This window comes from Coenobita brevimanus, chromosome 77, assembly GCF_032717465.1.
Source record: "Coenobita brevimanus isolate Jiangsu-jjx chromosome 77, ASM3271746v2, whole genome shotgun sequence".
In the NCBI taxonomy this organism is placed as follows: Eukaryota; Metazoa; Arthropoda; class Malacostraca; order Decapoda; family Coenobitidae; genus Coenobita; species Coenobita brevimanus.
The window spans coordinates 28,088,322-28,113,545 of NC_137030.1; the positions used below are offsets into that span (position 1 = coordinate 28,088,322).

Consider the following 25,224-nt stretch of genomic DNA (forward strand, 5'->3'; position numbering starts at 1 on the left):
CCCTAATCTGTACTGCTCTGGACCAATCATCTTGGCGTTCATCACAAATGTTAAGTATCACCTGCTTGAAAGTGGGCTGACTACGCCTTTTTTCAGTCTCACACAAGTTCCCACCTTTTTGAATTTGGGGAGTCTTTCGGCTCACAGATGTAGCCACAGAATAAACAATCTCTTTTGAATACAAACTCAGGCACATGAGAACGGCTAATTCGTACAGGAGGCTCATCATTCATTGGCCAACCACTGGATTTTCTTTTGGTACCTATTATATTTCTAGACACGGATGTATATGAGCTCTAGCATGATTTGTGACACATCACTGATTCATTTTTGCAATGCAAGTATAGACTGAAGTTTTTCATGGATTCCATCACCACGCTCATGGCTTCTGATGATGAGTGTCCGTATTCCTGTTACCCCACATTTTTAAAACCCCTTCTTTCCTCCACAGGGTGCAAAGAAGAACTACATTGCCATATTACTATGCAGGACCTGCAAAACAAAACATTATAGTGCAATAGATTATAATAAAGTCTCTAGGTGGTTTGACAAAGACATTAATCATTAATCAGTATTTATTGATTTGAGCAATCAATATGCTAATTATGTCAATAATCCAAATTGCTCAAATATGCCAATTAACATCCGGCAGTTTCTGCATCCTTAGGATGTGTACATTTCGTTTCAAACATAAAACCTTACTGAACTCAACATTTCCAGGTTCAATGTAGGGCATATAGGGACGGCTAGTAGACTATTACTCATGTGATTCTCTTAAGATTAATCTTTATCAACTTTAATCAATAATTATAGTACTTTTCAGTTGCTTATTTGCACTTTCACCCAAATTGGATGTGATATTCTTTTTGGGTGGGTGGGTGGGTGGGCCCATCATCCACCCACTTAGTGTAGTGATACCCTGTTTTTGGAGTAGCTCTACACTGAGTGGCAAGCCAAATGATTTCCTGTTAACCAGGAAAGCATTTACAACGCTGGATGTAACCTTATAACCAGTCAAACACGTGTTCCCTACGGGACAACAAGTGGGTTGGCGGAGGGTTAGTGCCCCTCCCCGGAAAACAACTAACTAATAATACGAACAAGAAGCCTCAGACCAGGACTGATCAAAATGTGACGACTAAGGAACGAACAACGGGCGTGGTACGGATAGCTACATGGAATGTAAGGGGAGCAAATGATGAGGTGAAAGAAAGAGAGATTGTCCATGCGCTTGAGGATGCAGAAGTGGATGTATGCGAACTAACTGAAACTAAACAGAGAGGTGAGAGTGTGAGAGAATGGGAGTATGGATGAGGTTTATGCACGGGAGTAGGTGAGAATGAGACGGCAAAAGAAGGAGTGTGTATTGTTGTGAGTCACAAATGGAAGGAGAATATAAGAGAGTATGGATCAGTTGGCTCAAGGATTGTGTGGGGCAGAGTGAAAGTTGCACTACAAATGTGGGCGACTGTGTGCATGTATGCGCCAGCGCAAGGTCGTGCAAGCAGAGTGAGATAAGAGTTCTGGACAAATGTGGAAGTGTGCTTGGAAAAGTTTGAAAGGAATGAGTGAGTGTTTTTGATCGGAATGTTAAGGTGGATGGTGTAGTTGGTGAGTGGGGTGTGCCTGCAGAGATGGATGAGAATGGCAGTGATTTAGTTGACATTTGTGTCAGAAGGGTGTTGGTGATAACTAATACCCTCTTCAAGCACAAAACGATCCATAAGTATAGGTTGCGAGTGATGAGAAGGGTGGATGGTGAACTGAATGAACGGAAGGCAATGATTGATTATGTGTGCGTAGATGAAAGGATGAGGTGTGTAATGGATGCAAGAGTATATAGAGATTGGGGGACTGGACTTTCGGACCACCACTTAGTGGTGGTCAGAATCATAGTCCAAACAAAATGGAGAAATAGAAGAAGGGAAGGACAGGAGAATGTAGTTCTTACAAGGAGGGTAAAAAAGTTACAAGAGGATGGAAAAAAGGCAGAATATAAGAGGGAAGTGGAGGAGTGATTGGGTAAATATAGACTGGACCAGACGGGGGAAGTGGAAGGTGTGTGCAAGACATTCGCAGAAGAAATCTGTGCAGCATGTGAGGTGGTGTGTGGGGTGAGGAGAAGACGGAGGGGGATGCAGGGAACAGCATGGTGGACTGAACAGGTAAGAGAGGCTGTTGTACAAAAGAAGAAAGCATACGGTGAGTGGATGAGAAACAGGGGGGTCGAAGAAGTTGAGAGACGGAAGAAAGAGTTATATGCAAAGAGGATGAGAGAGGTGAAAAGATTAGTGAGAGAGTAAGAAGAGAGAGGATTAGGATTTTGGAAAGAATTTGAGTGTAAAGTGGAGGGAATGTTAGAAAATGTTCTGGAAAGAGTTAAAGAGAGCTAGACAGGGTGCCAAAGAAGTTAGCTGAGGAGTGAAAGATAAAAATGGTAGACTACTAGTGGAGAAGGGAGAAAAAGTGAGCAGATGGAAAGAACACTGTAGTGAACTGTTGAACATAGAGAATGAAAGTAATGCAAGTATAAGTGGCTGGTGAATGGCTGGGAGAAGGAGGGATGTGAGAAAAGAGGAACAAATCAGTAGGATGGAAGTTGTGGAAGCAATGAAGAAAGTTAAAATGGGGAAAGCCTCAGGAATTGATGGAGTGTGTAGTGAAATGCTGAAGCATGAGGGAGAGATAGTAATAGAATGGATGTGAAAGATTTGCAGATTGGCCTGGGAGGAAGGTAGAGTCCCAGAGGATTGGAAGTCAGGTATAATTATTCCCCTATACAAAGGAAAAGGAGAAAAAGAAGTGTGTGGTAATCATAGAGGCATTTGCCTTCTTAGTGTAATAGGAAAAATATATGGCAGGATACTTATTGGCAGAGTTAGGGAAATAACGGAGGAATCAGTTGGAGAAGAACAGGGAGGTTTTAGAAAGGAAAGACGTTGTGTAGATCACATATTCATTCTTAGATCTTTAGTGGAAAAGTTTCTAGAGAAGGGAGTTGTATGCAGCCTTCATGGATTTGGAAAAGGCATATGACAGAGTGGATAGACAAGGACTGTGGAAAATATTAAGAATAATGGAGTAGAGGGGAAGCTGTTGAAGATTGTGAAGAGTATGTACAGTATGAGGGTGTTAAGGCTGCAGTGTGTGTGGATAGTGAACTGAATGAATTTTTGTATTTGAAGGTTGGATTGAAACAAGGATGTGTCATGTCTCCATGGTTGTTCAATCTGTATATGGATGGGGTTATAAAAGAGATACAAGGTAGGGCAATGGATGTTGGAGTGGCCCTAGTGAGAGAGGGTAGTGTATGGAAACTCCCTGCACTGTTGTTTGCAGATGATACTGTGTTGTTAAGTGAAGACGAAGGGGAGATGCAAGGCTTGGTGGATGAGTTCGGGAGAGCATGTAAGAAACGGAATCTAAAAGTGAATGTAGGGAAGAGTAAAGTGATGGTCTTTGAGAGAAATGAAGTCAGTGAATGTACAGTGAGATTGGATGGGGAGGAAATGGAAAATGTGAGTGCGTTTAAGTACTTGGGTGGTGTGATGAGTAAGGATGGAAGTTTAGAGGGTGAAGTGCTTGAAACGGTGCAGCAGGGAAGAAAGGTTGCTGGTTCCATGAAAGCAGCGATAAGAAACAGGGAAGTGAGCATGGAAGTGAAAAAGCTACTACATGACAGTATTGTGATACCAACTCTAACTTATGGAAGTGAAGCTTGGACGTTGTTGGAGGGACAGAAGTCAAGAGTGAGAGCAGTGGAAACTAGTAATTTGAGAGGAGCCTGTGGAGTTACATGGAGAGACAGACTGACAAATGAGGAAGGGAAGGTGTGTTATGGTGTGGATGTGGATGTGATAGAAGCGTTAGGAGAAACACATTAAGGTGGTTCGGCCACGTAGAGAGGATGGACAGTGAGAGATTGACGAGGAGAGTGTATGTGAGTGAGGTGGAGGGGGGGTAGAGGGAGGGGGAGGCCAAGGATGAGATGGAGGGATGGAGTGGACAGGTATATGAGAGAGGGGTGTGTGAGCTGGGAGCTGGGCATAAAGGCCTCTGGCAATAGAGAGATAGATAGGGAGGACAAAGGAGTCGATGAAACTTTATTTTGTTGAAGTAACTTTATTTTTTGCCCATCTCTTGACATGAATAGTTTCGATGGACACTTTCTCGTAGGCGAGTCATCATATCCCGCCTTACTAAACTTTCATGCACCTCTTGCCACACGTACCGAAATGACAGCATCGGTACCCTGGGAATTGGCCGGAACACTCACTGTCGCTCAGACAGTAGTCGTGGGCTATGATGCACCAGATTCCAAAGGAGAAGGGGTCGGGGCACGGATCATACCTGGGGAGAAGAAACGCGTAGAAACAACCTCCTAATAGCATTCAGAAATTAGCCTGCATATAGCATACTCCTCCTCCTCTTCATTATCATCATTATTATCATTATCATCAACATCATCATCATCATCAACATCATCATCATCATCATCTTCATCATCATCATCATCAACATCATCATCATCATCATCATCATCATCAAGACCTTTCCCACCCACAACCTGGGTGAGGTAGAGTTTAGAGGGCCAAGGAGAAAAGGAAAATGGATAAAATTCCATAATAACAAACGTGTGCCCATTAACAACACTCCCATCCACTCACCATTGAAGCTCACGGAATCCTGGCTCCACAAACGCTTTTAAACATACTCCTTAAAACATTCAGAAATTACAACAAACATTAGAACACTCCTTACAGCATTCAGTAATTGCGTATTTTAACCTTAGCTTGGGAATGATTGACACCGCAATAAATATAGGTGACTAGCCCTGGACCCCACGCTTGTGACTGGGAAGAAAAGAGGATTAGATGAGAGAGAAAGAGAGAGAGAGAGAGGCTATATACGAATACATGGATACATATACACTCCTAGATACATACATACACACATTCTCGTAGATACATACATACATGCATACTCGTAGATACAGTGCATACATACGTACATACATACTCGTAGATACATACATACATACATGCTCGTAGATACATTCATACATACATACTCGCAGCTACATACATACATACATACATACATGCACATACATACATACATAACCAAGCAGAGAAAGAGACATCATTTTATAGACAGAGTAAAGCCGCCTGCCATCCCATCAGTGACATCCCGCCAAAAGCCCTCAACTCACACTTATACATCGTGCAATAATGTATAGTTCCGGTCAGCAGTTCTTTGACATTCCAAAAATGCATCAGAATCAAAATCTTCCTACTTAACCAGCAATATTCAAGCGAGATGAAAAGGTTGGAATCTTGCTTTGTTTGTTCTGAACCCCTGTGTGTAAAACTTGGGAGATAATCTTGTTGGAGGGAACGAAGGGAGCGAAAACACTAGTAAAGAAGGGAAGGTTTCGGCTATATCATTCACATCACCCAAAAGATGCTATTTCTAACACTGTTAAAGTTATGGAGACTATATGTACATCTTTGAAAAGCTTATGAAAAGTATTTCTCGTTATTTAATTGGCAATTCTGACGATTCCCCACCGCAAAAGAGAAAAAATAAAATTCAACACCAAACAACATCTAAAGTAGATATATTTCGGAAACTATTAAAGCTACAGTGGACCTACGCACATCGTCAGAAAGCTTATAAAAAAGAAGATAGAAAGACAAAGAAGAAGAAGAAGAGAAAAGAAATAAAAACAGGCAATACGTAAGTGAAATTTCTCAAAAATCGACAATACTTCTGACAAATGCCAACATACGCCAAACTCAGCCTCAAAGTGAAGTTATCTCGGAATTTATCAAAGCTACAGTGGATCCACGAGCATCGTTGTACAGCTTATGGAAATTTAGTGGATGTTTCTAGAGTAGCTTTGCTGAGCTGAAAATGGGTGATAGATCTCTGTCGTATGAACACATACTATAGCTATATGATGAAGACAAGTACATGTATAAGCAATCTCATACACAACCTAGGCTGAAGAATGTTTATAGATATATCTCAATGACATTTAAGTTGTGCTAAGGTGTTTGTTCCTGCTGACGACTGACTGACTTACGGGGGGTCTTTGGTGGGTGACGTAAGTCCCACCTCGGCCATACCCTGCAAGGAGAGAGAAAACACATTAATGCCGTTGTTTGACAAGTGGACAGATAGGAGAATAATAACATGAAGTAAATAAATAAATAAATAAATAAATACAACACAACCACCACCACTACCAACAACAGCACCAACTTCTGGACTACAACTACTGCAGTACTACTACTACTACTACTCCTGCTACTACTACTACTGCTGCTACTACTACTACTACTAATACTAATAATAATAATAATAATAATAATAATAATTAAAAGATAATAATAATAATTATAACGATTTCCAAATTCAGTCTAATGACATACTATTAATATTTTTCCTCATTTACAATTTTATTCAACTTCAGAAGGACCCTTATTGGTGAAGACCTGAAGGTGTTCATGAAGGCTGCATCTGACTCCCCTTGGAGGGAGAAAAGTCTTTCATAATCTGATTTAAACCATCCGACACCACGAGCGTCAGTAAGAACGAAAACACCAACATCAAGAGGAAAAATCTCCGCTTTGTATCATCCAGTTCTATATTACCCCATAAGCATAGTGCCCAGGACTATGCTACTTATTCCCGACATTTAATACGAGGGTCACCAGTTATTACACCCTGAGTGGCATTATATGAGCAACAGGCCCCAACCTTTCTTCGGATGTAAACTCTTTTGCGTCATCTGGTAAATTACCAATATGCTGGGAATCGAACCAGGGACTCTCAGATGAGAGCCAGGCAGCATACCACTACATCTGGTAAATTACCAATATGCTGGGAATCGAACCAGGGACTCTCAGATGAGAGCCAGGCAGCATACCACTACACCACGACCAGGTAAAAGTTAACTCACGTTGTCACAATCTTGTAACCAACGTCCCTCCGCCCCCACTCCCTCCGCTCTCATCTGAGAGTCCCTGGTTCGATTCCCAGCATATTGGTAATTTACCAGATGATTTTTCCTGTGTACAGTACAGGTTTCTCCCTTCTTTTGCGTCACATTTGGTTGGAGCGCCTTATATTACTAGACCACCAGGCGTCCATTGGGTTGTGTGGTTACCAGAAAACATATGATTTGTTACACGATGTGCTTCCTCTGTACTCCTTTGTAGACTACATCAGCTGAGTACAAAGATACAAAGGAGTACAAAGGACAGCAAACAGCAGCAAACCTGTTGGTCCTGTCCTGGCTGTTTGGTATGGGGAAGGTTGTAAATAACAAATCAACTCTACTAGTTAAAGACAAGGACAGATATGCAGGAAGGACAGTGGGCGTCCCCACCTACCAAAAACCAAGGAGAGAGAGAGAGAGAAAAAAATGTAAGGTAATTAGGTACTGGAAGAGGGGGATGAAGGGGGAGGGAGAGAGGGCGGGGGTGGGCGATGAAGAGAAAGGGAGAAGGAAGGAAGAGAGGAGTGAGAGTGAGATGCAACCCCTTACCCCCTTGTCCCTTTCCTCCACCTCTGTCATAAAACTAACTGTTATGCCGCGCAATCTGGTCCCGTCTTCTTGGGTTCAGGTACGGTGCGGACCTTGGGTTCTTTGTTCACGACCAGGCCAGAGTATGCAGACAAGGAGGGGAAGCCCAGACACTGACTGATCAAAGACACACATATATTAACAATAAAGCAAGTTACAAAACAATACACACTAAGGTCCGTGACCAAACCTAGTTAATACAGAATATTGACCAATACAGAGAAATATACCCTACACTTACACAGAGTAATTCCACACTGCAATACACTTGTAGTACACACAATACGTCAGGTGTCTCGCTAACATATACACAGAGGTGGGAGTAACACAACACTTCCACTACAGTTTACCTCGATATACACAGCTTGTGACGGGCGGGAATATATTCTCATTCCATAGCATATCCGCATGACATAGACGGAACCTTATACCAACTATATCACATCCGCGTGACATAGGCGACATATAGGCTGTCTTATGTTACACCTGCATGACATGGGACGGAGAGATATATCACTTATTACCTACTCACGTGACAGGGACGGAAGACACTATTGTGACAGTATTTTTGCATAACCTGGACACAGAGTAAAACCCTTAGTACATTCACTCGGCGTCGCCGGGATAGGACTATGGGGGGGGGGGCATGAAGTGTATGACAACTCAGGGACAGAGGCATGACACTGATACTTAGAGGGAGTCCACCGTGTATTGCACTGGGGGGGGGGGTCACACGTGGAAGATGGCCGGGGCCTCACGCCTTTGTCTGAGTCTTCCTGGGATTACAGTTCACTACACATGGGAGGGGGGTAGAGGCATCACTAGGGTCACTAGGGAAGGACTGCTTCATACAGGGTCATACTGTAACACTGATGGGGGATGTAACAACAGTCTCAGAGTCTTTCTACTCACGGGTACAGGTGGTGAGGGGCACCAGGGTGCGCCGAGGGGCCCGCTACACTGGCAGTCGCAGGTGGCGGCTGGGCGTAGGGGGCGGGCCGTCAGGAGTGTGTTCCCAGTGTAGGTCACTGGCGGGATTGCCACGGATCCTGCTGTAGCTGAAGGGCAGTGGTGGGCGGCCCTTTCTCAGTAGGGGCCCTGGGAGAGGGGTGGCCCTCAGGGCTAGGGCCGAATAGGGCCAGGAGGGATGCAGCACGGCGCCTGCCCTTCATTGTGGTGAGGGTCCTGGGGGCAGACCTGGCTAGGCCCAGGTCAAGGGTTGGCTGCGGGTTGGGCAGTGCCCTCACGGAGCTGCGATCCCATCCTGGGGAGGCGGCTGTCAGGGGTTGGCTGTGGCCGCTCGCTCTGGGGAAGTCCGGCAGTGTCTGTCAGTGGCGTGGGCGGTGCCGCAGTGATAGGATGCCTAGCCTCGGGGTGGTCTGACCCTGGCTGGTCTCTGGTGGGGTACCTGCAGGGGAGCTGTTCCCACCCTCCGTACAGGAGGAGTGGGGAGAGAGGCGCCTTGCTCTGCCGCAGGAGGGGCGGGCAGAGCAAGGGGCATCACCCTCACTAGGAACCTCTTGGATCATGGAGGGGGAGTGACCGGTGGTCTGCTCCCCGGCTTGGCGGGCCTGATGGTCCCTGCCGGAACTCCGTGTCAGGGCATGAGAAGGAGACCCAGTGGGCGCTCCTTCGTCCAGACAAACCCGGAGGGCACTGCCTAGGTTCCTACTCGGGGCAGTGGCCGAAGGAGATCCGGAGGACACTCCTTTGGGCAGCCACTTGTCCCAGGGACGACCGGAGGGGGAGGCCCGGTGGGTCTCCTGGTTGGCCCCACAGGTCCGGTGGACTCTGTCCTCCTGCCGTCGGGGGATGGTGCAGCTGGGGGACGACCGGTGGTCTGACCCTCGAAGGTAGATCCGGTGGATACTACCCCTGGGCCCGCCTCCCTCTTGGGGAGATCCAGTGAAGGTCGTCAGAGAGACATGCCGATGTGCTGGCTCCCGAAGGTGGGTGGTAGAGGGAGGAGACCCGGTGGTCACTCCTCCCACAGTAGATCCAGAGAACGCTACTGTGCCACTGCTCCCCTGGGGTATTGCAGGACGTGAGGCTCCAGTGGAGTCCCCTCCTCTTGTGAAGGCCGATCCGGTGGACATGGCGTCCAGAGGCCTGCTTGGGACTTGGCTGTTGCAAGTCCCACCCCGATTCTGGCAAGTGCTTTCTCCGTCAGAGTATAGTGCACTCAAACTGCGCACTGCCTGGTGGTCCGGCTGCGAGGAAGAGGAGTGTCGGGTCACGGGGGAGATATGTCATTTCCGCTCGGAAAGCGGAACAGCCTCCCCATCATCTCCTTGTGGGGTGGGGGTCACCTTCCTGTACCCTCCTCCTGGGATGGTGGTGTCTGGCTCTCTCCGCCGAGAGGGTGTTTCACTAACTAATACACACAAAAAGCTGGCTGTAATTTCAACCATGTAATTATCCTTCATCTAGCAAACCATAATGGCAGCTTTCTCTTCGTTCAAAACTAGGGATGTTATATTGAGTCAAGGTAACACGAATTAATTTTACCCACAAAACAGAAATTATGTTACTGTTCAACTCTTTCCTTTATATAGCAACCCTTTGAATACAGTGTTGAGTTGTGCTAGAGGCTTGGGGTGGAGGGGGAGGGCAGTGGTGCTGAGATATGACAATGAGATTTGGTGGGGATTTTACCTGAGTCTAAATATGCCAGGTTTATGGAAGCAATATTTAATTATTTTGTTGTTGTTGTTGTTGCAGATAAAATCAGGATAAACCTTCACTATAGACAAATCATTAATCCTCCTGCTTGTATATTCACAGGTTATCCACACACAAACACACACACACACACACACACACACACACACACACACACACACACACACACACACACACACACACACACACACACACACGCACACACACACACACACACACACACACACACACACACGCACACACGAACACACACACACACACACACACACACACACACGCACACACATTTTATATCTCGAATGTATGTATGTATGTATGTTTTTTTTAAGCTGGTAAGAAGGAACCAAAGGCTAGTAGCCCGCAAACAATTCCTTCCAAGAAAAAAACAAAAACAATACAAAAGAGAGCCAAATTCAAGATCTGTTCATTTCGAGATGCCTGGACACACTGCATTTGAAAGACTGACTATCATAGGAAGTTGAAAATACAGACAGAGGGAGACAGTTCCAGAGCTGACTCGTTGCATAAATGAAGGACTGGGAGTAACGGTTAACTCTTGCATTAGAGAGTTGGACAGAAAAGGGATGAGAGTTTGTTGCTAGTCGGGTGTTACGCACCCCTCATAGAGGTGGAGGGACGCAAGCAGACAGCTCAGAGGAGCAGTGACCGTGGAAGTAGTGATAAAAGAGAGATAAAGAAGCAACAGTGCGGTGAAGAGACAGAGGTTGAAGGGAGCCAGTAAGAGGAGGAGAGTTAATGAGACAAAAAGCATTTGACTCCACCCTATTGAGAAGAGCTGTATGTGGGGAGCCTCCCCACACATGAAAGTTGTACTCTACACAGGGCCGAATAAAACCCATGTATAAAGTCAACAACTGTGCAGGGGTAAAGAAGGTACGGAGTCGGCTTAACACACCTAATCTCTTGGAAGCAGCTTTTACAAGAGATGTAATATGATCTTTCCAAGATAAATCCCGAGTGAATGAAATTCGAAGCATGTTTAAGGATGATGCAGGATTGAGTTAAACATTAGTGGGTACTCCTGTGGAAGATTCTGTCTGGTTGATAGGTGTAAAAACTGGGTCTTTGATGCATTAAAAATAACAAGATTATTTTTACCCCAGTGAGAGATACGAACCAAGTCAGACATTAGGTGTGCCATAGCCTCATCCCTTGTTTATTGAAGTAACAGCTGGGATGGACGTCGTGGGAACTAACTGGAAAGGTGAACGGTGGAATCATCAGCGTACGAGTGGATAGGGTTAGACGTACAGCTTAGAAGATCATTGATGAATAAAAGGAAGAGACTTGGTGATAGGACAGAGCCCTGAATAATACCACTGTTGATAGATCTAGGAGAAGAACGATGGCCGTCTACAACAGCGGCTATAGAATGACCAGAAAGGAAGCTGTAGATGAAGACACAGATAGAAGGATAGAAACCGTAAGAGGGCAGTTTGGAAATTAAAGATTTATGCCAGACTCGATCGAAAGCCTTTGAGATGTCAAGTGCGATAGCAAAGCTTTCTCCAAAGTCCCGAAAGGAGGATGACCAGGAGTCTGAAAGGTAGGTGAGAAGATCGCCAGTGGAGCCTCCCTGACAGAACCCATACTGACGATCAGAAAGAAGGTTGTGATAGGAAAGATGCTTTAAAAATTTTTTATTAAGAATAGACTAGAAAACTTTTGAGACACAGGATGTTAAAACAAATGGACGATAGTTAGAGGGTAGGGAATGGTCACCTTTCTTTGGGACTGGCTGAATGAGAGCAAACTTCCAGCAAGAAGGAAAGGTACAAGTTGAAAGACAAAGGCAAAAGAGTTTACCTAGACCGGGTGTAAGCACAGAACCACAGTTCTCGAGGACAATAGGAGGGACTCCTTCAGGCCCATATGCCTTGTTAGTATTGAGGCAGGTGATGGCAGAAAGTACATCAGCTGAAGAAATTTTAATGTCAGCCATGAGGAAGTCAGAGAGAGGAAGTGATGGAGGAACAGCACCGGAATCGTATAAGGTGGAATCAGAGGAGAAAGTCTGAGCGAAGAGATCTGCTTTGACAGTAGGAGAAATAGCTACAGAGCCATCAGAGTAGAAAAGGGGAGGAAAGGATGATGAAGTATAGTTGTTAGAAAGTTTTTGGCAAGACGCCAGAAGGAGCGGGAGGAATTTGAGTTGGAGAGTTGAGAGCATTTAGTACAGGTGAAATTATTTTTAGCAGAGTGAAGAACAAACTCAGCACGATTCCGGGCAGAAACAAAAAGATGTGATACAGGGGTGGGTTGGCTCTGGTACCTTTTATCGACCCTATCCTTGTGGACAGCATTAGAACAAGCGTGATTAAACCAAGGCTTTCTTGCATTAGTCAAAGGATATGAGAAAGGAATGCATGCTTTCTTGCCCGAGAGAATAACCTCCGTAATGCGCAAGGCACACTCAGATGGCTCCCAGCCATGGAAGCAATAATTATTCCATGGAAAATCAAAGAAGTACTGCCTGAGGGCCTCCCAATCCATAGCTCCAAGGGGCCACAGTCAACATTTATTTGGAGAGTCCACAAGCTGTACTGGAGCGATGGGATAGGTTAGGATAATAAGGTTGTGATAAGAGGAGGCGGTAGCTGAATCGGTAGAGAGGTGGCCTGCAGTCCTGATGGGCCAAGGTTCGAATCCTGGCTGGGACAGGGAACAGTTTAAGGTTTGAATTTCATAAAAAGCAGACTTTCCTGACCTACCAGATGACCTGCCGACATGCCATAAAAGTACCCCCGCTAATACCAATACACAAGTCCTGTATGAGACAGCCCTAGCATGTATTCAATATGGACGGTGGGTGTTAGCGCCGAAGTGGTGATATGTGGAGGTGTAGGAGGCCTACTGGGCCTTGGAATAGGCTACTGCCCCCAAGATATAGGCCCTGAAGCCTTTGCTCAGAGTTGGATACGTAAAGAAAAGAAATAAAAGGCATAAGCAGAAGGATTAGTTGTAAGGAAGAGGTCAAGTATGTTGGAGCTCTCTCCAAGGCAGTCAGGGATACGGGGAGGGTGCTGTACAAGCTGCTCTAGGTCATTAAGGATAGAAAAGATGTAGGCTAGTTCACCAGGTGGATCAGTGAAAGGAGAGGAGAGCCAAAGGTGGTGGTGAACATTGAAATCTCCTAGAGTGGAGATTTCAGAGAAAGGAGAAATGGATAGAATGTGTTCCATCCTGGAAGTAAGATAGTCAATGAATTTTTGATAGTCAGTAGAATTAGAGGATAAGTAAACAGCACAGATATATTTAGTCAGAGAATGACAGGAGGGTCGATGCCAGAGAGTAGATAATTCAGAAGAATCAAGTTCAGGAACATGAGAGCAAGATAAGTCGTTGCATACATATACACAACAGCCACCTTTGGGTTTGAAATGAGTATAGAGAAAGTAGGACACAGAAAAGTGTTTGCTGTCAGTTGCCTCAGACAGCTGAGTCTCAGTAAGGAAGAGAAGGTGAGGTTTAGAGGAGAGGTGGTGTTCAACAGAGAGAAAGTTAGAGGAAAGGCCACGAATGTTGCAGAAATGAAGAAGAAATGAGTTAGACAGTAGTTCCGGGCAACTCTTAGAGTCGTCACCGGGAGAGGGGCGGATGGTGGGGGCATTTATGGTCCCCTCCCCAGGGACTCCGAGGCATCAGTAACATGCGCCATATTTAATTTTTCAATTTTGAAAAAGGAAGTGTAGTGGGTACTGTGCATGTAGTTTGGTGCTGACAGTTAGAGAAACATGTATTAGAGAGCATGCTGCCCTACTCTCTGTGTTACAGAAACATTGAAAAAGTTCAACAAAGGGGGATGGTCAGGAACTAGTCCCGAGGGCTGATGAAACGGAAGCTCCAGCTCCCTTTTTAATCAGCTTTCCATCCATTTTGGGACTACTGCCCTACTCGACAGGTGCTACAGTCTACTTCTCAGGTATGCATGCATGTAAGTATGTATACAGTCTGGCACCCATTTGATGACGTTATGATGAGAGTAATATACTCGTATGACTTCTACAGGTAGCCGTTCCTGCGCTGCTTTGATTTTCCTAGCTATCGGATCACAACACAGTAATACCCTCACCCCCTCCCCAAGCAAACACCACTTCCTAACCAGAACACACCCTACCAAACACACCACAATACCCCCAACACCCCCATCACAACCCCTTAGTGGCGTGCCTGTCACCTTGAGATCCAGGCACGTATGTGGCAAGGGAGGGGGAGGGTAGTGAATGCGGATAACACTATGGCCAGTATTATTGACAATGTATATATATCTACATATATATCTGTCTAAGTATATATCAATCTATTTATCTGTCTATATGTACCTATAGTATGTCTGTGGGAGGGAGTATGTGGGAAAGATAGGTTAAAAGGCAGTAAAGTAATAGGTGTTGGTGAGGTAGTAGTGGTAGTAGTTGTTGTTCTTTAGGCAGTCTGGCCGAACAGCCCAGAGTCCTTAAGGAAGGCCACGTCCAAGACTTGGCTTTCCCACAGAGCTCTCAAGGAGTGTATGTTGTGTTAGTGCATACGAGTGTGTGCAATGCAGTCTTCGACAATGTGCTTAATAGTATCGGGTACTGTGTTGTATCCTGGACAGGTATCAGCAACAGAGTCATTCAGCCTCTTCTGGTAACTCAGGAGGGGTTGATGGTGAGGTAGATGGATTTACTGAGCGGGACAGAGGACAGGTTGGACAGGAGGAAAATCAGGTGAGAATATAGTCCAGGTGCAGTATAATCCCAGACTAATATTGCCCCACTCAGGTTAGTACCAAGAGATGTCCGGGCATCCCATGTCAGACAGTAAAGAAGTGCATCTGTCAGACCATCATATCACATAACATACTTTAGTTTTCTTTTTTCTTTATGGTGGTGTTTACATAGGATTACATAGGAAAGCAAACAGCAACAGACCTTATGGTCCTTTCGAGGCTGCTTGTTACAGAGAAAACTATGACCACAAGATCTAACTCTACATGCTGAAGGACAAGGATAGTAAAGTAAGAAGGCTCCCCCCACCACCAAACACTCCAGGAAAAAAGTGAGAAAAACCACCACGCAACATGGAAAAACTGACATGGAAATTTCATTGGAAATACTGGAAAGGAAAAGTCACATTCTATAATACTTTGTCTATAAGCTACCCGATTGAGTAACCCGAAAGAGAAAGTAATCAAATAAACTAATAGTTACAGCATGACATTATAAACCGGTACATTGAGTTAATGCGAAGTCTGTGGGCATAACGTGGAAACTACACACTGCACAGTGTGGATGTTTAGGGGTGGTGCGGCAGCCTTTCCTGGCGCTTCATAGGGAGGCAGCGGTCAATCAGGCCCTAGCTCTGTTCACTCCACTGAGACAAGGAACTCTTCCGTGTGGGACAAGCACACAAGTTTCATCCTGAAGCAGTGACCCCTGTACATTAAAAAATCCCAATGGTTGTCACTTGCCTACCAGGGACCCTCAGTGATCCACAGCCCATCACAGGTCGAAAGTAGGAGTAGTGACTGTTTACTCCGGGCTATCTGTGCAGATCCTAATTTGTGCTTATATTACTTTCTTTGCACTGGGGAGATTGAAAAATATATAAGACGGGTTTCTTAGACAAAGGGGACTGCACAGTGCACAGTGTGGATGAACAATGCACAGAGTGGATGTTTAGGGGTGGTGCAGCAGCCTTGCCTGGCGCTTTCTAGGGAGGCAGCAGCCAATCAGGCCCTAGCTCCGTTCACTCCAATGAGACGAGGCACTCTAACATGTGGGACAAGTACACAAGTTTCATCCTGAAGCAGTGACCCCTGGTGCATTAAGAAAATCCCAATGGTGGTCACTTGACTAACAGGGACCCTCAGTGATCCACAGTCCATCACAGGTCGAAAGTAAGAGTAGTGACCGTTAACTTAGGGCTATCTGTGCAGATTCTAATCTGTGCTTACTGTATATTACCTCATTTGCATTGAGTAAATCAAAAAATGTATAATGACATGACACGACGCAATGTTAAGTTTACGGGGTGTCCTGTAGACATGAGGGGACTGCACAGTGTGGATGTTTAGGGGTGGTGCAGCAGCCTTGCCTGGCGCTTTTAAGGTAGGCAGGAGTCAATCAGGCCTTAGCTCCGTTCACTCCACTGAGACATGGAACTCTACCATGTGGGACAAGTACACAAGTTTCATCCTGAAGCAGTGACCCCTGGTATGTTAAAAAAATCCCGATGGTGGTCACTTGACTAACAGGGACCCTCAGTGTTCCACAGTCCATCACAGGTCGGAAGTAAGAGTAGTGACCATTAACTCAGGGCTATCTGTGCAGATCCTAATCTGTGCTTATATTACTTTATTTGCATTGAATAAATTGAAAAAAGTATAATGACGTGACGTGACAATATGTACGGGTACAGGAAGTGAATGGTGGTGCGAGGAAGTAAGTATGGCTGTGGCTGAGAAGAGACGTGCATATGAAGTGTGGCTGCAGAGGAAGGATGAGATGTCACATGAGAGGTATAAGGAAAAGAGGAATAGGGCAAGAAGGGCTGTGCGTGATGCTAAAGTGGCAGCAGATGAGAGGTGGGGTAGGCGGCTGACAGAGAATTTTCAACAGAATAAGAAAATGTTTTGGAAGGAGGTGAAAAGGGTGCGAAAGGGAGAGTCTGGGAAGGAAGAACGAGTAAAAGCAGAGGATGGAAGAATGTTAATTGAGGTGGATGCAGTAAGGAAGAGATGGGCAGAGTATTATGAAAGATTGTTAAATGTAGAGGAGGAAAGGGTGGCTTGATTGTGGCGGATGGAAGGGTGCAAGGAATAAATGTGTTGAAAGAGTTGAATGATTCTTTGATCACGACGGAGGAAGTGGAGAAGGCAGTAAAGGAGATGAAAACAGGGAAAGCTGCAGGTATGGATGGGTGTGCTGTGGAATGCCTGAAGGGTGGTGGAGTGACTATTGTTGACTGGTTAGTAAGATTGTTGAATGTGTGCTTTGTGAAGGGTATAGTGCCACTTGACTGGGCAAGTGCTTGTGTGGTCCCTTTGTATAAAGGCAAGGGTGATAAGTATGAATGTACTAGCTTTAAGGGTATAAATCTGTTGAGTGTTGTAGGTAAGGTGTATGGTAGAGTGTTAATTATGAGAGTTAGAGAGGGTACAGAGGGAGTGATCGGTGATGAGCAGTGTGGCTTTAGGAGAGGGAGGGGATGCGTGGATCAGGTGTTTGCGGTGAGACAAGTGTGTGAAAAGTATTTAGCGAAAGGCAAGGATGTGTTTTGGGCATTTATGGATTTAGAGAAAGCGTATGATAGAATTGATAGGGAGGCTTTGTGGACTGTTTTAAGATTGTATGGACTTGATGGTAGGTTACTAAAAGGGGTGAAAAGTTTTTATGTAATTAGTAGAGCGTGTGTAAGAGTGGGAAATACTGTGAGTGATTGGTTTCCTGTGAGAGTGGGGCTGCGACAGGGATGTGTGATGTCGCCTTGGTTGTTTAATATTTACATGGATGGTGTTGTAAGGGAGGTGAATGCAAGAGTTTTAGGTGGAGGTCTGAGTCTGGTGAATGTTGATGGTGGAGAGTGGAATCTGAAGCAGCTGCTGTTTGCAGATGATACTGCACTGGTGGCTGATTCAGAGGAGAGATTGAGACAGTTGGTAGAGGAGTTTGGAAGGGTGTGTGAAAGGAGGAAATTGAAAGTAAATGAGAATAAGAGTAAAGTGATGAAGTGTACGAGGTTGGTAGATGGTAGGGGGATGAATATAGTTTTGAATGGCGAGTTGCTTGAGAAGGTAGAGTATTTTAAATATCTAGGGTCACATGTTGCTGTGGATGGAAGAATAGATGCAGAAGTGAAGTTTAGAATAAATGAAGTAGGAAAGGTGCTGGGAGGAATGAAAAAAGTGTTTATGTCGTTCGCTTAGAATGGATGTAAAGAGAAGGCTGTATGGGGGTGTTGTGGTACCGACTGCATTATATGGGGCTGAAACATGGAATATGGGTGTAGCAGAGAGGAAAAGTTTGAATGTAATGGAGATGAGGTGTCTGAGGAGTATGTGTGGAGTGATGTGTATGGATTGAGTGCGGAATGATGAAGTGCGAAGGAGAACTGGAGTTGTTCGGGAGATGGCTGGTAGAGTTGAGTAGAGGATGTTGCGATGGTTTGGGCATATGGAGAGAATGGATAATGAGCGATTGGTGAAAAAGATAACTAGAGCTGATGTGAGAGATGTAAGGCTGAGAGGGAGACCACGAATAGGATGGATGGACAGTGTGAAGAGAGCGCTGGATGCGAGAGGGATGTCTGTTGAGCAAGGAAGAGTGGTTGTGCGTGACAGAAATAAATGGAGAGAAATTGTGAATGAATAAGTGATGACGCAGCCCTGAGGGGATATTCTCCCGCATTTGGTCTGATCATCTATTTCAGGTCAGGTACGGGTAAAGAAGATGAGTCTGTTATGATGTGGCAGGGGTAAACCAGCTCTGCTGTCGGGCCCTGCTGCGGATGTCACTGATTGCATTGCGCAGTTGACCCTTGTGCGGTGTGGTGCGGTGAGGATCTGTCCGTTCTCCCCTTTGGGGCTAAGATGCGAATGAATGTGTTTGAATGGATGAGTAAATGGGGAGTGTGTCGTCCTGTCTCGGCTACCTCCCTTGCCTTGGGGGAAGCAGCCTAGGTATATAGATAGACTTTGTTTTAACGGGATGTCTTGTAGACAAAAGGGGACTGAACTTACACGTAGCTATAAAAACAAGCTATTCGGACAGAAACAGAGTCAGCTGAGGATTCTCGTGCAAATACTTGTCTATTTCGTTTTTGAATGTCTCATATTGAGATACTGTTCACGGTATCTGAGGGTAATCTGTTCCAGCTATTTACAACTCTGTTAAATAAGAAGTATTTTGCTTCATGGGTTTGGAAATGCTTTCCCATAATTTTGAAGCCATTACTTCTAGTTTGACTCGACCGGTCTATATCAAAATATTTATTCACGTCTAAGTTGTCATATCCCTTCATGATTTTGAAAACTTCAATAAGGTCCCCTCTTAACCTGCGCTTCGTTAGGCTAAATAATTTAAGTTCTTCAAGGCGTTCCTAGTATAGTTTATTTCTAAGTTGTGGTATCATTTTTGTGATTCGTGGCTGAATTTTCTGTAATTTTTCAATGTCCTTTCTGTAGTACGGAGACCAGAATTGCACACAATATTCAAGATGGGAGCGCACTAGCGAGCTGTACAAGGCAAGTATGCCTTTTTCCGATTTAAATTCAAAAGTTTTTCCAATAAAACCCACCAGTTTGTTTGCAATTTTATCTGCCTTGGTGCACTGCTTACTTGGTTTTAGGTAATTTGGTATGATCACACCAAGATCCTTTTAATTGTCTGTACTTGATAACTGGATATTGTTCATTTTGTAATTTGCATGGACGTTGTTACTTCCAATATGAAGTACTTTACATTTTCCAGTGTTGAATTTCATTTGCCATTTTTCTGCCCAGTTTGCTAAAGTATTAAGGTCATTTTACTGCCACTGTAATTCTGAAGTTATTTTACTGGTTGTTTTAGTATCATCTGCAAATTTGGATACTTTACAATTTAGACTCTCATCAATATCGTTTATATAGATAATAAAAAGTATCGGTCCAAGTACCGAGCCTTGGGGAACGCCGCTGATCACATTATGCCATTTGGATTCCTTTCCGTTTATAACAATTCGCTGTTTTCGGTCTGAAAGCCAGTCTTGTAACCATTTCTGTATATTTCGGTTTATTCCATGTGCTTCTATTTTGCTCATGAGACGTTTGTGAGGGACAGTGTCAGTGCTTTTCTGAAAGTCGAGGTAAATTATATCTACTGCACTTGAGTCATCGTATGATTTGTAAACATCATGCAAGAAGTCCAGTAAGTTAGTTAAGCATGAACGACAATGTCTGAATCCATGCTGCGAGTCTTTAATTATATTATTTTCTTCTAGATAATTAACTATTTTATCTCTCATGATTTTTCCCATTAACTTGCTCACTATTGATGTTAAGTTGATTGGTCTGTAATTTCCTGGGTGCGATTTATTTCCATTTTTTGAAAATTGGTGTTACATTTGCTAGTTTCCATTAGCATGGAGCTTTCCCAGTACTTAAAGATTTGTTGAATAAGACAGAGAGTGGTAACAGTAACTCATTTTTTGCTTCTTTAAGAATTCTCGGTGATATTTTATCGGGGCCAGTTGTTTTATGTTCGTACTATTTAAGGCTGAAAGGATATCTTTATTATGGATAGCATAGTTACTAAGTACTGTGCTATTTGCTGGGTTTGTGGGTAACTGTAGGTTTCTGGTTGTGTTTTCAACTGTAAAAACAGACTCAAAGTAATCGTTAAGAATGTTTGCCATTTCGACCTCATTTTCTGTGTGTTTGCCATTGTTCGTTTCTAGAGGACCTATTGATGTAGTGATAACCTTTTTCTTTCTAATGTAATTGTAAAAGGATTTAATTTGCACGTATTAGCAATGTGGATCTCCAGTGCTCTTTTGCTTTGTTTAATAAGTCTTTTCGATGTCCGGCGTAGATTTTCATACTGTAATTTATCATTATTGTTTTGTGTAAATTTATATTTATGGTATGCCTGTTCTTTGGCTATTAAGTTACTTTTAATTTCACTGGACCACCACTTTGGTTTATTATTACCAGCTGGACGCCTGTTACGTAGTGGCACACATGACTTTACCACTTCATTAAAGTTTTTGGTGAACATTTCCCATGCTTGGTTTATGCCATCGGTTTCAGACATTTCATTCCAGTCTGTGTTTACAAATAGCGCTCTAAGCCTGGTGAAATCAGCTGTACGATAATCTGGGACCTTTTCTTTGCTCACTGTTTCTTTAACTTTTTCAGTAGTAATATTAAATTGTATAATTCGATGATCACTGGAACTAAACTCAGGTCCTATTTCAACGTTGCCGACTAGGTTATCATTTGTAGTCAAGATGATGTCTAGGATATTGTTTCCTCTCGTTGGGTATTCTATGTGTGGAGAAAGGGCGCTTTCTTGAAGATTCGTATAAAGCTCTTGTCCTGAGTGTGCCATTAGCGGTTCACCCCACTTTGTTACCAGTAGATTAAAGTCCCCCAAAATTACGCTATCCTCTTGACAACAAATTTCTGCAATTTGATCATAATTTTTTTCACGTCTCATTTGACTGGGCTGGAGGACGATAGACCAGCCATATATTTATTTTGTGTGAATTAATACTTAGCTGAACATAACTAGTATCTATGTTGGCAATACGGGGTTTGGATAGCACAAGGGGGTGGAGACTAGTTTTCACATATAGTACAACATCGCCACCAGCTCGATGTGGTCGCTCACAGCTGAAAATATTGTACCCTGTTACTGAGTTTTCCACTAGAAAGTCACGGTCAGATGTGTTAATCCAGGACTTTGTGATGCCAACAATGTCATAATTTTCTAGGTAAATAAGAGATTCTAAATCCTCAAACTTGTTATGTAGACTACGTGCGTTAACATAGCAGACTCTAATTCCATCCCAAACAGTTGATGATCTGACTTTGCGGGTATTTACGTTGAGGTTACTTCTCCTGGACGTGCCTCGTTTTTTTATTTGAAGAGGGCAACTTTATCGTGTAAAAGTCTACCTAGCCGTGCCGCTCCTACCGAGTTCAAATGGAGACCATCTTTCTGGAACAGAGTATGTTGCTCATAAAACTGGTCCCACAGATTGATAAAGTCGACTCCCTCTTGCGTGCAGAGAGATTTGAGTCGGTTATTTGTGCTGAAGGCCATATCATAAAAACTATTCTCTGCCTTGATTCTTGGGCATATACCAGATATTATCACATTAGTGGACTTAGTTTTGAATCGTCTGATAATTTCGTGATACTTTGCTAGCAGTTCCTCCGATCTATTGCACTTTAGATCAGTCGTACTAACATGGATGACGTATAGAGTTTTGTCATTCGCGTCTTCTGTGACCTCATCGCAGGCTTCTGTGATATCACATAGTCCACCTCCAGGAAAACAGTACCTCTTTCTGCTGCTGGGGGCGCGTCCACAAAATTCCTCCAGCTGACTGCGTACAATAGAGTCGAAGAGGGACGTGGCGACACCAGTATGGCCAGACGGTGGTTCTGGCCTGACATACATAGGTCCCTCAAATCCCTCCCTATCCTCCAGAAGAGGATGTTTGAGAGAATTATGGATGATGGAGTACGGAAAAGGCACAGCTTTGGCTTGGAGTCCACCGGGTTCTTATTGAAATGTGGATGGAGTTACAGTAGCTACTACCAGGTCACTTTTTTAGGCTCATATTCGGACCAGGTCATAGCCAGTCACGTCAGTTAAGTTCAGATTCATTTAGGAATCCAGTCAGGTTATGTAGCTTAGAACAGCACAGGTTAGGTGAGAGCCATTCTGGTCCAATTAATTCCATTCAAATCCAGCTGGGTTCATATAGATCAGTTCATACGCATGCAGACCATTCACGTCCAGTCCAGTATAATCAGAGCAATAAATAGCAATTCAGATTTATTTACCACACGTCAGGTCAGGACCTTCCAGGGCCATTCAGGGTCAACTACGTTCATTAAGTCCAATTAGATCCAGTCAGGATCATTATTGTCACTTGAGGTTCCATCATGCCCAGTGAGGTCAGTTCGTGTCAGCTTAGTGCCATTGGTCAAAACCTATTTCTGTCAGTCTAGTCCTTTCACATCATTTCACGTCCATGGAATCGAGCCAGGTCAGCAGAGACCGATTTGTGTAATGTCAGAAGGCGTGTACCAAATAACTCTCCTATCACTCAATTTTTTTTTTTTTTTCATATACGGTACATGATTTACTTCAGACAAGAGATATCTCAGGTTCTTCTAGGCTCCGTCAGTTTTATTCGTAAAGAGAGATCACTTCGGGTCATGCCAGGGAATGCGTATCCAAAAATCAGCCCCATTAGTGGGCATTTCAGGCCTTAAAGGTGTAGACAGTAAAGGTTTCAATCAAATCTTTTATCTTACAACAGGAACAGCAACAACAACAAAAATCAGGACGATACGTAGTTAAGCATACAGCTCTTCCACACACCTGAGGCTGTAAGGCACAAGTGTACACACATTGCAATTCGTTGCTCTGACGCCCATACAGCACAGCAGAGAAGAGGGAGGATATACATAAACATTCCTAACCTTAACCTGTGCACTGAACTACTTGTATATCTGTTTATCTTCACTCATGCAGCTACCAAACACTTTAAAATCCAATTAGAGTGAATATTAAAAAGTGGTGAAATAAGAAACTCATCATAAACCCCTTCGGTACAATGAGAGAGAGAGAGAGAGAGAGAGAGAGAGACAGAGACAGAGACAGAGACAGAGACAGAGACAGACAGACAGACAGAGACAGAGACAGAGACGGAGACAGAGAGACAGAGACAGAATCACAATTAAGCTCTCCAACTCACCAAGATGGATGCAATAAGGATGAGAATAAGCAGAGGTCTCATGCTGGCGGTGGACGTGGAGTGTGTGCGTGGAGCATGGCTGAAGGGGGTAATATAGCTCGTTTGGAGAGGAGGAGGTGGAGGGGGAGAGTGGAAGGGAGAGGTAGAGGGAGGAGAGGCATGGAGCGAAGGGGGGGGGGAGGGAAAGGGAGAGAGGGACTGAGGGAGGACGGGGAGAGCGGAGATGAAAGGGGTGGAGGAGTGGGATGGAGGTGTGGTGAGGAAAGTAGAGGAGAGAGGGAGGTGGAGGAGACGGAAGGAGGGGTGGAGGAAACGAAGAAGGGTTAGAGGGACTGGGGGAAAAATGAACGAGGGCTGAAGGGAAGAGGAAGTGAGTGACTGAGGGAGAAGGAGTTGACTAAGAGAGGAATGGAAGGAAATGAAGTGAGAGGGAGAGGGAAGAAGGGAAGATGGGACAAAGGAGTACAAAAGAAAGCAAAGAGCAACACACTTGTTGGTCCCTTCGTGTCTGTTTGGTATAGGGAAGGTTGCAACTAACGAAAGTATTCTACCAATTAAGAACAAGGATGAAAAGGCGGAAAGGCCCACCCCCCACTCACCAATCCATCCAGCCGAAGCAGGCAGGAAATAATGGGGAAGGATCACCATGCAGCATAGAAAAGCTGTCATGAAAATTTCGTAGAGAAAAACGGAAGGACATTGTCATTTAAAAATTTTAAATGAGAATGAAGTCAGTAATATATATCAGTGTTGTTCTGCGAACTACATCATCCGAGTTTTGAAAAAGAAAAATATATATATATATATATATATATATATATATATATATATATATATATATATATATATATATATATATATATATATATATAAACAGAAGTGTTTGATTCAGGAGTAAACATATTAGGCTGGGGGTTAGAAGACAGATACTTATGCAAGCGACCATTAAATTTTCGTACTGTATCACACTTTACTACATTGGGGGGCAAATTTTTCCATATATTTACAACTCTGTTAATGAAGAAATGCTGGCTCCATGCGACTGGAATCGTTTCCCAATTATTTTTTTCCATTCCTTCTAGTATAATTCGAGTGATCAACTGGGAAGTAGCTGTTGACAGCCACGTTATTGTGTCCTTTGAATATTTTAAATACTTGAATTAAATCTCCTCGTAATCTGCATTTAGTTAAGGTAAAAGGATTCAGGGCTTCTAAACCCTCCTCCTATGATTTGTTTCTCGATTTGGATATCATTTTGATCATCCGTCGTTGTACTCTTCCAAGGTTCTCTACATTTTTTTTTAATCAATAAGGCGACAAGAACTGGACACAATACGCAAAGTGAACGCAAAATAGAGAATTATAATTACTGATTAATATTCGAACGCTCTATCAATGAATCCGATTAATTTGTTGGCTTTCTTAACAGCCTACGTACACTATTTGCTTAGTTTAAGATCATTTATTATTATATT

General features: G+C 43.9%; 1 long non-coding RNA gene across 1 annotated transcript; it reads right to left on the reverse strand.

Annotated features, from left to right (window-relative positions):
- Nucleotides 1–4,117: 4,117 nt before the first annotated feature.
- Nucleotides 4,118–23,856, reverse strand: LOC145408528 (uncharacterized). The gene is made up of 3 exons (XR_013898932.1): nucleotides 23,750–23,856; nucleotides 6,089–6,132; nucleotides 4,118–4,350 (listed from the first exon to the last, which is right to left on the reverse strand). It is a non-coding gene; the product is annotated as an uncharacterized LOC145408528 (long non-coding RNA).
- Nucleotides 23,857–25,224: the final 1,368 nt, after the last annotated feature.